The 11,761-nt window shown below is 49.9% G+C and overlaps 1 protein-coding gene across 1 annotated transcript in view; it reads left to right on the top strand.

The window, feature by feature from the left end:
• Positions 1–260: 260 nt before the first annotated feature.
• Positions 261–11,761, top strand: part of BCL11B (BCL11 transcription factor B) — a 105,991-nt gene continuing 94,490 nt past the window's right edge. The window contains exon 1 of the mRNA XM_084793686.1: positions 261–364. The gene's annotated coding sequence lies outside the window, so the exon portion shown is untranslated. The remainder of the gene's footprint in view (positions 365–11,761) is intronic.

An 11,761-nucleotide genomic window follows, 5' to 3' on the forward strand; every position in this document is an offset into this window, starting at 1 on the left:
CGCCTTGCACTTGCACCATATGGGGAAAGCGCTTTTCATGTCAGCCTGCTTTCCGAGGCCTCTGACGGTGCAGGGTGGTGAGGCAGTAGATGTCGAATGCACTTAAAGGTGTTCAGAGAGGAGTAGCAAATGGGGACCCTGGGCTGGGGACCCTGGCGGGATAGAAGGGGAGGAAGAGAAGGCAGAGGCAAGCGCAGGCAGCATCCTTCCTCTCTGCCTCCAGGCCACCATGTTCTGCTTTCCATCTGGACTGAATGAAGCCCACGAAACTGTGAGCCTCAGGGAGAGCCCTTCAACTTCAAGGCCTTCTTACAGCGTCCTGAGAGCAACACACGTGGGGCTTGAGGGGCTTGAGGACTCTAAGGTACTTGCGGGAAGCACACAATTGGGACTGTGATAGCGCATGATGCAGTTTGAGTGACAAGATGCCCGGGAGGGGGGGGGTAGGGAGGGAGGCATAAGGGGGGGAATAGGGGGGAGGGGGGAGGGGGCGGAGAATGCAGTGTGGGGTGAAGGGGGGAGAATAGAAAAGAGGACTTTATGTTCAAAACACGTCCATTCCGTCCAAAGCTGCTGTGTACTGTGCAGCCATCAACAGCTTTGCTGATTGCTCATTTGCTCTTCTGTGAGGGTCACAAGGTACTTTACTGGCCCCTCTTCCTTCCCTCCCTTCCTCCTCCTCTCCTGCCACTCCTTCCTTCCTTCCTTCCTTCCTTCCTTCCTTCCTTCCTCCTTCCTGTCTGCTTGTTCATTGGCTGTGCTGAGGCCAAGCCAAGCTCCGATGAGATGGAGAAGATAGTAGCACACTTCCTGTCTCTGTAGACCTCTGGGTCCTGTAGACACATCAAGACACCTTCATCCCAGAAGCTGGCAGCTTTGGCCCTAGCACTCCTGAGTGGAATCTTGGGAAAATGGGACAGGGGGAAAAATTCTTTCTCAAAGAAATTTGAGAAATAAATCTCAACTTTCCTCTCGGCTATTGCGCCCTTTGTTTTATTCAAGGGGAGACCCTGGGTCTGAGGGCTGTTTGGGTTCCTGGCTCTTGGGGAGCACCTGAGGTGAGGAGTTGGGGAGCTCTGGGTCTTGAGTGCCCCACTGCCTTGTGGTAGTTGAGGGCATGAGAGAGCCTCTGGAGAAGGCTCAGCGATGGGAGCCAAAGCGTGTGCAAAGCTTCCAGGAGGTTCCGGGGGATCGTCCTCTGCAGGAAGAGCAGAGCCATCCTGTAGCCTTCCCCATTCCAGAAGGCTCTGTAGTGAATGCATAATTAGTCCCTCTGTAATTACCAGTTTGAATCTGCTTAGGACACTCAGGCTCCCACCCCCTAATTTACCTTATAAATTTATTCTGCTAAAAAAGTTGAAAATGTCAGTCTCCTGTGAGCACTGCATAAATGAATTATCTCCCGGGATGACAGAAGGTGGGAAGGAGGAGGAGGCTCTGGAGGACGTTCCTCACTTTGAGTGTTTGCATATCTCTACCAAGAGAGAGGCCAGCGAAGGGCGCTTTCTGTGCAGGAAGAGGACAAGGCCAGGGGGTGCGGGGGTGATGGTTAAGGGGGTGGGGGGGTGGGGGGGATGGACAGAGGAGACAAGATGACTGCCATCTAGGCCAGCCTGCCTGGACTCTCTGAGGACAGCTTTGGGGGCATTTCCTACTGGGTATTAGTAAATGTTTATCATCTCAGGTGGTAACGGGAAGGGAAGGGGGCTGTTTCTTAGGGAAGATTCTATCCAACTAAGTCCCGCAGTCACCTCTGAGCTAGGATGGTCTTACTTGGGGACAGCGACCTTATTGGATCTCAAGGCCACATTCCCTTGCTTCAAAGAACAGTCACGATGCCTGATTCTTGAATAAAGAACTGTTGCCCCAAACTGTAGAAATGTGCGTTGAAGCCCGGACATGGTGGCACACGTCTGTGACTCCAGCACTGGGGAGGGGGTGCTGAGGCAGGAGGATTAAAAACTCAGCCTATATAGAAAGATCTTGTCTTAAAGAAGGAAAGAAAATGAAGGAAGAAAGAAAACATACAAGACTTAAGGCTTCAGTGCCATGCCAGGTGGCTTGAATGAGAAAGTTGTTTCAGAAGCCTCTCTAATCCCATAATCCTAGCAAAATGGTGGTTGCCACGTCCAAATCTCCATCTAGTCTGCCCCCTCCAATAGATAGTCAGCTTCATCTCTCTTCCCATCTCTCTCTGGACTAAATGGCTCAGAGGCTGTAAATTTAAAATTTGAATTTGGGGATGGATTATAAACACCACAAATGCAGCCTGCTGCAAACTTGGTGACCAAGAAAAAAATGAATAATGGTGACCAGCCCTCCTTGTCTCTGAGAGGACACCCAGTAGCCACAGAGACATCCTTTCCGGCCACTGGCCACTCGTTTTCCTAGTTTGTTGATGCATCGGGTCTTTTATATTAAGACCCAGATGGCTTAGGCACTGTTACACAAGATTGTATCAGTTAGAGACAAGCCAGAAGACGGAGCCTGGACAGTCCGCCTGGAGAAGCTGAGCCTGGTGACAGATGTGACACTTGGAAGTGTAGACTTTGGAGGTTTTCCTCGGTGCTTGAACATCAGCCTGGTCCTGTCACACTGAGCTGAAGGGCTGCGATGGCTTGCCCATGCACACTCCAACATTTATACTGATTCCTCTTCCTCATGATGTGACATTAAGAGGTGTCTGAGTCATCACAAATGGGTCAGTACCTTAAAAGGGGCCGAGGGAACACTTGTCCTGTGCCTTCTACTGTATGAGATGCAGGCCTGGTTTTTCCCTTGGAGGGCACAGAACCCATCCTAGAAATCCTCACTGGACCTTGACCTTCCTTGGACTTTTACTCTCCAGAGCTGTGAACATTATGTTTCCGTTCCGTATAAACAGCCAGCTCCAGGTGTTTTGCTATAGCAACACAGAAGGACCAAGACAAGCTGCTTTATCAATCAATAGTAGCTGAACGCAGTCACAGAATCTGGGGCACGCTTCTCCTTTTGAGTGAAGATGTTGAGATGTGTGTCACTGATTGAACTGAACACGAATTGCTGTAAAGTTGAACATTGGCCGTTGACCTCCACTGTGCCATCCTTAGTTAAACACCTGTACTGTGCTGTGTCCCGTGCCTTGGGCTTCCTGCATGGTTACCAGAGGACCTCCTGACTGAGGCTGGGGCCTGACACAGGAAGACCTGGTTATGCTCAGAAGGCTAGCTGCTTGCCCCCAGGGCTCCTAGCTTATGGCAGAGCCAGTACTGTGAGGATGTAGGCCCCATGCACTCCCAGTGTACTTCCTTGGTTCCCCTCTGCCTGGGACAATGCCTCAGGAACTTTTACCTTTTGTTCCTCACCACAGCCCCTCTGTTGTTTGTTGTCCTGGCTGCGGCCATGGCTTCCCTACCCTTGCCAATCTGTTCTGTTAAACAGATGTCCTTACTGGTTTCAGGGCTGGTTCACCTTTGAACTTTCTGTTCCCCTCCTTTGTGTCTTAATCTACCTGTGACGTTTTGGCACCCCTATTCTAGTCCTAGGTCGAGTGATGTCTCTGGTCGCAGGCCTGGGGGATTTGGGTTTTGTCTCTGGGAGCCTGACTTTAGCATGGCCTGGGAAATGGGCACGGTCTCCCTACATAATGTGATAATATAAATCCCTGACAGATCTGTTTAGACAGAGTGCCCCTGTGACCTGGCAGGCCTTGAGAGGGTTGCAGTGGTGAACTCAGTAAGAGGGATGCACAAGTCAGGTGGTGGTGGTGGTGCGTGCTTTAATCCCAGCACTTGGGAGGCAGAGGCAGGCTCTGTGAGTTTGAGGCCAGCCTGGTCTACAGGGCAAGTTCCAGGACAGTCAAGGTTGTTACACAGATAGACCCTGTTTCAAAAACAAAAACAAAAACAAAACAAAAACAAAAAACAAGCAAACAAACAAACAAAAAACCCAACCAAACAAACAAACAAAAAGAGGGACGCACAGCCACAAGTAAACTTTAGGGATTGTAATGTCCCTAGTCTCCACAGCTGTCATTGCCTTTTGTTTGATGTCACCAGAGTAATGGATCAAGTTTAGGTTTGTTTGAACTATAAACCCGGGTACTAGGTAATACCTGGAACTGCCGTCTCAATCACAGTGTGCTTGTGAGGCGTGTCCAAGGAGAAGTCAAAGGGTATGCATACTTCGACTCCTGTGTGGCAGAGGCCAAGACTGCCAGCTCACAGGTGTACTGAGGCTGTGTGACAAAGACACCCCTAAATCAGAGACAATCGTCTATTTCCCCACATTGCTCAGCAAGTGGGCACCTTTTCCTAGCCCATGCCTGCCCATCTGCATCCTGGGAGTATAGCGGGAAGGCAGGGTTTGCAGGCTAGGAAACCACAGGCAGTCGGGAGCTGGTAGGAGAGTCTGGCCATCACCTCTGAAGTCCGGCTTTAGACCTAGTTTCCATTTCTCATTTCGTAGAAGCCCTTGATGGACGCCATGGTGGTGGCGGAGGCTAATTGCATGGAGCCTGGAGCTAATGCAGATGCTGTAATTCCTGTCACCCTTCTAACAGCTCAGTAGGCGCTTCTGATGAATAACGCGTGGCGTTCACAGGCTGTGTACATCAGTCGCATGTGTCACTGGCAGAGGTCTGGCAGGGCACCAGAGCGGTGGGGGAACACAGCGCCACCTTGCCAAGTCTTTAATTAAAGGAGGAAATATGTCAGAACCTATTCGGCCACTGTCCAACCTAACAGGTCCTTCCTAGTGTCAGCGAGCACTGCTGTTAAAGACTTGATGGGGTGCCGCAGAGCTGGCTCAGCGCGTGCGACTATTTGCTTCTCTTGAAAAGGACTCAGTTCCCAGCACCTAAATGGTGCCTCACAGACATCCGTAGCTCCAGCTCCAGGGGATCTGATGCCCTTTTCTGACCTTTGCAGACACCAGCCACATACATGGTGCACATATGTACATGCAGGCAAAACACCCATATGCGTAAAACAATGAATAAATAAATCTATTTCTTAAAAAGGGACTTTGATGGGAGCCAACCACTCCTCTGGCCTGCTCCTTGAGGGAAGAGAAAGAGAGACTGTCTGAACATATTAGAGGTGAGAAATGTCCACCCAGGAGAGGTCTTCCGGTTTCAGAGGAGTTTTCCTAAAGCCCCTCAAATCTGGCAGTTTTGGGGGTCTTGCCCTCCCTGCATCTCTTGCTTGGGAACAGTAACCTTCAGAGATACACAGGGGCCTGAGATTGAGACAACTCAATAAAGTCAGAATGAAACACCCAAAGCGTTCCATTCTCTCTCACTTCTTTAACTCAATTTATTTTTCATTTTGTGGACAGAGATTTAGTCCGGGTATTAGTTTATGATTTTTACTGAAGGAATTACTCAACACACACACATATAAAAAGGAAATATTATTTTTATCATTTATTTTGTGCCATGTATACCATAGAAGAAGAAAACAGAGTGAAATCACTTCAGTACTGCTGTTTTTCATTACAAAGTTATTACATATAGAAATTACTCCAAATTATCTGAAATGAATGGAAATTATGAGGTTTAAATTCCCCAGGTTACTGCAGGCACAGCTCTGGAAATTTATTTTGTCATCTTGCTGAACATAATTGCTACAACAAAATTTCTTCCATTTTACAACTGCGGTATAACTTATTTATACCGCTGTAGCAGTAATTTTACATCAATAAGTTGCATGGGAAGGAATACACAGGTGGTAATTGAAAACAATAATTTGTGCCGAGGTCCAGGTGGGATGGTTGGCTCAGGAAAAAAAAAAAAAAAGGGCTCCAGTTACTGTCAGCAACAGCTCTTCTTCATCCCCTTAGTCAACGTGGGTCGAACCATCCAAACGCCTTTCATCAGTGTTCTCTGGGGCTGGGGTAGTGAGGCTTAATTGTCCTCTTAGCCCTGTGGCTGGTGCACTCCATTCTGAAAACGGGGGGTGCCACAGAGGCCCGGGGGACAGGTCCCCGCACTGCCTCTTTGCCAGCTCCCGGCTTCTTCCTCTGCTTTCCGACTTGCCTCTGGGTTGGGTGCATTTAGGTACCCGGAGCTAATTAAGGTGTGTGATAGATTTCAATTGGAGTGTGAGTTCTTGCCAGAAACATCGACAATCCGATCCCCCAAGCACGGCACACAGTGTTAAATCCACTAATGCTTTATACATTACTGTCTTCCTTCCCAGCCGGAATGTGTGGTCTGGGTACAATACCGAACCGGTCCCCAAACAGGCGTCCTCACTCTTCTGTTCTCTAATTGTTCCTGTTAAGCAGATAGAAATAATGAAGCTGCAGATGCCTGTGCCGAATCCCAGCAGCTGATGGAACCACCGTCTACGTCTGGGGGGTCCAAATGCAGATTTTAACAATTGACCATAAATCTGCCCCATTTAAGACTCCAGATCGTCAGGGTGAGCTGGACAGAGGCCGGAAATGGGCTTCCCTGCTCCTGTTAGCGTTCCCCGCCACACTTGTGGGAGAGAGCAAGCACAAAGCGGGTGGGGTCGGGTGGGGAGCTTTGTTGCAAGTTCAGATGGGGGAGCATTATTGTCGCATCTATATTTTAGAAGCCATTGTTGTTTCAAAGATCCCGAAGGCTTAAGATCACAGTGAAATCATTTTTTTTTTTAGAAGACCCAGATTAAACTAGTATCAGAATGTACAGCAACGCAGCGTACTAGTTCTCCCTTGGGGGGCATTTATCCTCTTTTGTTGTGGTAAATTGTCTGCCTGGAAAATGGTACTCAAAGTGCACCTTCAAGCCAACATACATTTTGTTTTATCTTATATTTACTTTCTTTCTTTTCTTTTTTTCTTATTTCTTTCTTTTTCTTTCCTTTTTTTTGTTTTTGTTTCTTTTTCTTTTTTCTATTTTGATAGAGAGTCTCCTGCAGCCCAGGCTGGCCTTGAACGTGCTACGTGCCTGAGGATGACCTTGGTCACCGGCTCCTCTTGCCTCTACCTCTGAACAATGCATGTTTGAGTATGAAACAACTGAAAACTTCCATGCACTGTAGAGATGCTGCCTTCACCCTCCATAACTGTGCTGTCCAGTATGGCTTGTTAGTGGGATTCCAACCTACCTCTCAAATAGAGGAGAAGCACCAATGCATTCTAGGATGCAAGCAGCAGCTATCTTGGTTGGATTCATTGGAAAGCATGTGTGCGGCTGTTTCTAAAACAACGAGACAACAGATGAGCTCTCTCTCTTTTACTTTCCCAGCTCTGGAAAGCATAACTGAAGGGAGGTGTCGGCACGGCTGGCTTTTCTTTTTGTTTTTCTCTTCTTCACTTTTTTTTTTTTTAAATAAGCGCCCCCTTGCAGTGTTCTCATTAGCTGTGCCTTTCGCCTGCCTTTCGGAAGGGATGCTAGCCTGACTCACGCTTCTTCTCGCTCCTTCTCCTTTCTTCCCGACGCTCTCCTTCCCCCTCACTTCCTTTGTAGTGCATCACGGCACAGATAGGAATTTTCACAGCCTGGGCCTTTGGGGTGGGGGCAGCAGCTCTCAGTTGAATCAAACTTGTCTACAACTCTAGCTTAGCATTTCCAGAAACCTCCTCCTCTCTTTATACTGCTTAAGGATACAAACTAATTAATCCTCACAGCCTCGTCAAGCCCTCATTGGGAAGGTGACCCTTACGATGTTGCCACCACCCTGGCCCTCCCTGGCTCCTATCACCAGGCACCTCCTTGTCATCCCAGTTCTCAGCTATAGTCTGACAAGCCAGAGCCGGAACTGAAAATTCCCTTTTGAATCCCTGTGTTTCCCCCCAAATACACCGTTTTCACTCTTCTCGACCTCCTCACGCCCTTGCCTCTGCTCTACATGGGGCAGATTGCTCAGTCACCAGGCCACTGAACCCCAACTCCCATGTGGCTGCCATGTGTGAGCATGTCTGAAGCAGAGATGTCACCATTTTCAGGGACATGGCCCTCTCTGCGTTTCGAGTCACACCAGGTGCACGGAGACCAAGAACAGCAGCGGAGAGAGCTTTTGCACGCTGTGCACATGTAGATGTCAGGACTCACCATTCTGACTGTGAGAGAGGTGAGGCTGCAGACTTGGTGGTATCTCTCCCAACTGGGTGATGGCTTCCCTACCCAGTCTGAATTGATGACTCAACTAAGGAATTAAAATTAGCTAGGCAAGAAAATTCCAAGCGAGGTGAGAAAGCTGTAGAAATAGTTCCAGATCCCCCAGTACCGAGCCATTCACTAACACTCCTGATGACAGGGGCAGAGTTAGGAACATTCGATGTGGGTGTATGTCTTTTTCACATACAGAGAGCTGGGAGTTGAGAGCTGGGCAAGGTTTTTTTTTTTATTTAATTAAAAATATTTTCAAGGAAAATAAAACATGAATCAGGAGCACTGAAATGTTTAAGTCTTCTAGGTGGCAGACAGAAAGCAAGCAGGCAGGGATGCCTCTGTCTCTCCCCCTACCCCAGACTACTTAAGCCTATTTTAAGTAGTTAAATGATTGTTAAAAGTCTACTGTGGTACTAAGACCAAGTCTTACTTGCAGGGGGAAAAAAAGAATAAAGAAAAGAAAATATAATGCAATGACTCATGTTTTAACAAAAAACTGCATCTTAAATTCAACAAGAACAGGCTGGAAAAGGTGAGGCAAGTTTCGGGATCCTGTTTAGCCTTCAGGTGCCTAGACCTAAATCCTCTGGTGATCCAGAAGAGTCCTTTCCTTCACCCACAAAGGGCATGTGCAGGGACACTTAGCAGGCCTCTCACTGTCCACGCAGGAATCTGGATGCTCGAGCAGAGAAGATGAGGCCTTTGCAGTGAGGACCTGACTTGGATCCCTTTGCCCCACATGAAGGTGGAAGGAAAGAAGCAAGTCCACAAAGCACACACACACACACACACACACACACACACACACACACACACCTGTGCAGGCTCATTAATTTAAAGGGTAAGTCACAAGGGAAGACATCAAGGCCGTCTTCTTACTGTGTACAGGACTTGCTTAGGGTTTTCCGTGCTCACACAGAAGGCGTGGACGCTCTGATGAGACTGCTCTCGAATTTCCCGAGTCTTCACAGTCAGTAAGGTTTGGAGCCTCGGAGAGCAGAAAGCAGCAGGCAGAGTTTACTTCTGAGTTTGCCCCACACTTGTGAAAATAAGAAGATTCGGCTTCTCTTTGCACAGTTTTTTTTTTCTTTTTTTTAAAGCACCAGAAATGAAACTCAAAGTAATTTGGTAAGCTGTGCTGTTGGGTCCTCAGACAGCTCCAAAGTTATCTGTCTACATTTCAGAGGGAGGATCCCTGTTAAGAAGAAAATAACAAAAACAAATGAAATGTCAGTTTTCTTCCTGCAAGGACTCCAGGACTTCCCATTTCCCCTGGCATTTATCTAGATCTTTCCAAATTTTTGTAAAGACATAAGATGAAATATAACAGCTCAGAAGGCAAATACAACATTGCAGACTCTTCCACAGCCCCCCCCCCCCCGTTTGCGCCTAAGGATTGAGAATCTTTCAAGGAATTTTAAGCAAAAAGCCTGAATGAGGTGAGGTGGGCGGGGTGGTTCGGCTCTGCTTAGCCTGCCCCCACTGTGTGGCGTGTTACACAAGGCACACACGGGGAGTTAGAACCCCACACAAGTTAATAAAAATGCAATTTGATTCGGCAAAATGAATTTTAATTTTAATTTCAGAAGATTCCTCTGTAAAGGACGATTCCCTTGTCCTTAAAGGGACAGATGCTATGGGCTTTCACTCTGGGGATGCGATGTGAAGCCGAGGAGGAAATAGCAGGGAGATATTTGGGACTTCAAAAAGCGTTGTGACATTCATATTTATATTCTCTCATTCGTTTTCTGTCTGAGTATGGCCTTTGCCAAGGGCAGAGCACACAGTAGGTCTATAGCAGGTGCCATGAGAAATGATGCTGAGGTTTTATGCAAAGGGTTCAGTGCCACAAGTGAGTCTTTCTTCTTTTGGTGGTGTGTGTGTGTGTGTGTGTGTGTGTGTGTGTGTGTGTGTGTGTGTATGGGGTGGGTTGTCTGGTAGTGACTTTTATTCTAAACAAGGCCTCATAGATGGATGGATCTGTCTAAGGTGTTTTGGACACACTTGCCTGCCCCTGCGTTCTGAGCAAAGGCTAGTGATTTCCAGCCTGGTCAGATCTGAGCCAGAGCCTGTACCCTGGAGCCAGAGGCCTAAGCAGGCCGGGTCGAGCGAGAGGTCAAGGTCGGCCTTGAGGCAGCTATTGATCTGGCTGGGAACGCGAGACACGGAGCGCAGCAAGACTAAAGGGGGAGCTGTGAGACCAGACATTAACAGCTTTCAGCGCAAATGATGCCGTGCCAGACGGGCAGAGGGAAAAGGAGGAGACTGGAGTGGCAGCTGGGATCGCTCGCTGCCTGCACCCGACCGCCTCCTGGGAGAGGAGGAGGCTCAGGCCCGGCAGGCAAGGCGGCCTCTTGCTGGCGGCCGCGAGGTGGAGCGCTCGGTAGCGACAGCTCGGGCCCTGCACCCGCGCGCACGCCTTCCCGCCGTCGGGGTACCGCGGGGTCCGGGGAGGACCTGCTCGGGGTCAGAACCGGCTGCGCCGCCGCTTCCCGCTGCTCCTTCCCGAGTCCCATCCCTGCTCGAGCGGGCAGCTGACTCTGGGGCTCTTGAGCTCCTTTTTTTTTTTTTTTTGAGTGAGCTCCTCCTTCTCCCTCGTCCTGGGCCTCTGGCCCGGTCCCCCATCCTTGGAGCCATCTCCCCCAGAAGGTGAGGGCCACGTGTTTGAATTTCGCGCCCAAGGTGGCAGGCTGCCGCTGGCAGGCCGCAGCGTTTTAAGTACAGACTTGTCCTGACGCGCTGTGTGTTTTGGGGTAAAGTGTTATTCCTCTCTGGCCTCCCTACCCATCTGCGGGTCTGCGAAATAGAAGACTAGTTGATCTTTCAAATTGAAGCGAGGATGTGAGGATAAGGCCAGTTTATGGATTGCTTGGGAGGTTTATTAAAGGGTGGGTGTGGGCTATTTTTTCCCCCCCGACTCTGGCCATTTTCCTGGAAATATTTTTTTTTCGGTGGGGCGGGATGGATTAGGAGGAGACGTTTCCAGACTTTGGACCACGTGTGTGTGGTGGTGGGCAGCAGCACGCGGCCTGCCCGGCCTGTAGAAGGAGGTGGCAAATCCGCCCCCATCCTACATTACCACGGCTCAGCCTCGCCTCGGTCCGTGGACCTTGCAGCCCACAGCGCTGGAAACTGCAAGCTGGGGCACATCGTACAGTGATTATTTTGGGTAAAGTGGGAAGGAAAGAGAGATCCTTCTATCCTTGCTCCTAGCACTGAGAGCTTCGGTGGTGCCAGGGCCCCACCCATGGCTTTCAGGATGAACAAAAAGCCCAGGTGCCCCCTGAGGTACAGGCCCCGGGAGAGGAGGCTCGCCTGGAGGCCTTGCAGCCTCGCCAATCCCTGGGCTGAAGCCGGGGCGCCGGGCCTGGGGCGGGGTGAGGCCGGTGCAGCCAGTCTCACCGCAAAGCTCAGCCCCAGCCAGGCCCCGACCCGCCCTGGCCGCCAGGGAGAGGAAAAGGGGTCCAGGAGCCCGGCGCGCCCAGCGCGGGAGGCCAGGTTATCCAGTAGACCCAGCTGGTCTTCTGGAAGAGAGCGCCGGGAGGGGGCGGTGCGTTCGGGGACTGCAGCCTGGCCTTGTCCCCGGGCCACGGGCAGGCCCCCACAACTCCCCTTGTCCTCGCCGACTGGAGATCAAACGGCTGACAAGGCAGCTCTGTCCTTCCCGGTCCGACAAGC

This window comes from Acomys minous (assembly GCF_964271855.1).
Source record: "Acomys minous genome assembly, chromosome: 8".
NCBI lineage: Eukaryota > Metazoa > Chordata > Mammalia > Rodentia > Muridae > Acomys > Acomys minous.